We start from the raw sequence: 3,702 nt of genomic DNA, 5'->3' as shown, positions 1-3,702 counted from the left end.
ATATTATGGCTTAACAAGGATCCAGACAGACAGTCTGAGACATTATACCTCCCTTTAAAACTACTATCACTCAGTGCTAAGAGGGTACAATTTAATACTAGATTTGTAAACCAGCTTGTCTCGGGGTATTATTGACATTGATTGCGTGATCAAAACAGTCAAGACTGTTTTTCAGATACTGTGGATTTTTATAATTATATTTGAGCTCCTATTCTTTATTTAGATATTATAAATGATCTGCTAAATGTGGTAAGACAGCAGATGTAACTTTTGACCTACTTCAGCGGAGAGTGTTGACTAACTCCTCTACCGATGTCACAGAGAGTCTGGACTGTCTGGCTGAGACAGAAAGGGATAAACACAGTTATCAGCTCCTCAGTTCACACAGCTGTTTTACTAGGTCCTCCTCTCTGCTTATTTTATCTGAGATGCTGATGATTACATTGCTCTTATCAACTTTTAATGCAAGTTGTTGAACAATGATATGTTTGTGCCATATGTCCCAGGAGAGCCTTTGCACTTAAAGCTAAAGTTGGCTTGAGGCAAATACTCTAATTCTGTTATTTAAAAATGAATTTATCTTCAAAACTCTTGACAATAATAAACTTTGTGGAGTTGTGATGTTTTCAATGCACACTCTTGATAATAACTGCTCCAAGCATGTTTTGATGCCTGTCCTCGTGGGCCTCCACTTCCTATGACAATCTCTTCTGATTTAGCCCCAAAATAGGAAAATATAATTTATTTTGTTTTGTGTTATTAGTTTACTGTAAAGAATACTCATTACAGAGTAAGTGGTTCCCAAAAGGCAGATGAAAAGATTGATATAACTCTCTTATCCTTCTGTTAAATATACAGCCAGAGGAGGTTTATCTCAGCTTCACACAAAGACTGCAACGGAGGGAAACAGCTAGCATGGCTCTGTCCAAAATCCACCAACGAGCACCTCTGAAGTTTACTAATTTAGACAATATATCTTAAAAATGACAATCTGCAGGGTTGTGTGTGGGACTATCCAAGAAATAGTCCCGCTCATAACCCCCCGAAAAAAACAACACAAGGTAGCTGTAAACAGTTAGTAAATATCACATATTTAGTTGGTTGATTGAATTCCAGATCAGGACTTTTGACTTGCACAATTTTTTTAAATGTTATTTTCATTCCAATGCTATTCACAGATCTCCTCAAACGTGTCTGTCTAACGCCAGCTGGCCTCATATCAGACCTCACTGGTTCCAAAAGCAAGTAACTAATGAGTGCAAACATGCTTTTATTCACCTTTTAAAACAGGAAACCGCATGCTCTGCTGCTGATAAAGTATTTCATCCTAAATCTGTGTCCATGTACGGGCAGCAGTGTGGAGATTCATCTGGGATTTCAAATATCATCCATCTCTCCCTCTCTGTCTAATTGAACTTGGACCACCTTTTCCTTTTTCCAGCTGAATTGATGTTGTGGCAATATTTGTGTTCCCACAACTAATGAGCTAAGCACAATAATACGGATTGACTGAGAAAACTGATTCGGCATCAACCACTGTTGTGTTGGACATTATGACTCTAATATGACTATAATAACTTACTACTTTTATCAGACATTTATAGCACAGTCTGCTTTCAAACTGAAGCAAAATGTGGACTCCAGAATTGATAGCATTTTAACAGGGCAAAAAGTAAAGAGGATTTCAAAAGCACAAAAGAAACCTTTACAACTGTACATACCTATTCCTTTAACTCCATAACCATCCTGATAAAGTCTTCACATGCTCAATGGGTGTCAGGAGGTTGTGTATGTCTGATTACGATGACTCATCCTGCCTGATTTTCCTCACAAGGTTGGAGACATCTGAGGTTAATGACATCCAATTACATTAAATGCAATACAAAAAAAAGTAATTTCTTTGAAAAACAAGCACGAGTTACGGAAAAAATATTTCTCATTTCCTGGAATATCTGCTGTCACATGTATTTAAATAAAAATAAGAAAATACTTTTTTTTTAACCCTCCTGTTATGTTCGTTTCTCATGTACAGCAATGATGAAGTCAATTTGACCCAGTGCATGTTTAATCATCCAAAAGTGGTCAAAAAACAAAAAATCCTAATAAATATAGTTTGTACCTCATCACCAACTCCATTACTAACAACTCAATCAGTATTTAGTGGAATGGAGTTCTTCACCCCTCCACAGATCATAGTTCAATTAGGATAACTCACTCGTTTTCATGAAAAATACATGTTCAAACTATTTTTTAGGTACTTTGGAAAAACCTAGATATAAATTGCATCAGTCTATCATAACATGTATTTTTTTCAAAATTTTGTTTACATTTTGAAACTTTATTTTTTTCATGGGGTGATGTAGATAAGACACCTCTGCTGTTCAGGGTCATATTGACCCACTCACTCAAAATCAAGCCAAATGAGTCATAAGGATTTGTATTGAAAGTAAACTTCATTTATGTTTATTTATAGTGTTAAGAAACAGACAATTAACAAGAGATGAGCAGAATGAACGATGTGTGTGTGTGTGTGTGCATTTGTGTGCGTTTGTCAGTGTATCTACTGTCTGTGTGTCTACACAGCACACGAGTGACATGTCGTCACGGTGTGCTTTGTTCAAATACATTTTGTCTTTATAAATTTTCAGCAGACATTCTTGGCTGACGTGAATTGGATGAGAATGACCACTGTATTTCACAATGTTTGACATGACTGTCAGGAACAAGTACATCAGTTTCCTCATCTGATGGTTCATAATCAGTACCATCATAATCTGAAGTGACCTCAAGATGGTCTTCATCTTCAGACACATCCTCCTCTATTTCACTGTTGTGATCAAGGCTGTGCTCCAGAGCCTCCAGGGCTGTCATCCTTTTGTTTCTGTTGCTCATGTTGTCCTACAGTATGCTGCTGTGTTGTATGCATCTGCAGAGTGTAATGTTGGTAGGACTCCCAAGCAACCCTCCCCTGCTAAGTGTGGGCAGAGTTTTCCCACAAGAAAATAAAAGGTTCCCGTCAAAATCAAAATAGTATCTGTATTTCTCGCACAGGTGGGGTAGTGAGAAAGAAAGTGTGTGTGTGTGTGTGTGTGTGTGTGTGTGTGTGTGTGTATGTGTGTGTGTGTGTGTATGTGTGAAATGGGGTGAAACATGGTGGGAGGGAGTAAGAAATACTTTGTCTCACATTTTCAAAGAAAGAAATGGTCTAAACTTGACACTTCTGACCCCTTATAGCCTCCATTTTCACTGCCTGGTCAAATTGACCCAAACATCATCTATGTAATATAAACCTGCAGGGGGTGGTTGCAAATACATGATATGAACCATTTTTTTTTAAAACGTTGATTACACTAAGCAAGCAGAGGAAGTTTCATACAGAGAAAGTACTTTAAAATATTTTTTCTAGATTTTCAGACTTTGAAACGCAACATAACAGGAGGGTTAAATGGAATAAAGATGATATATTATACCAAGGTTGTAAGCTGACAACAGTTAGTGCATTTTCTACAGCTTAAGCAATGTTCTTATCACAATTACAGTGTTCTTATCAACTAAACACATGTGTGTATGTGTCACAGCTTCCCATTGAAAGGAAGCAGCTTTTAGTGATACCACACACCACAAAACACTCAAACCTCTCGTCCATGCTTATCACATAAGGACGCTGTAAAATAGCAAGTAATGTGTCATCTGGGGCTGGCT

This window comes from Cebidichthys violaceus, unplaced genomic scaffold (assembly GCF_023349555.1).
Source record: "Cebidichthys violaceus isolate CVI_PGR_0920_01 unplaced genomic scaffold, fCebVio1.0.p SCAF_2, whole genome shotgun sequence".
Classification (NCBI taxonomy): domain Eukaryota; kingdom Metazoa; phylum Chordata; class Actinopteri; order Perciformes; family Stichaeidae; genus Cebidichthys; species Cebidichthys violaceus.
This window is presented reverse-complemented; position numbering follows the sequence as displayed.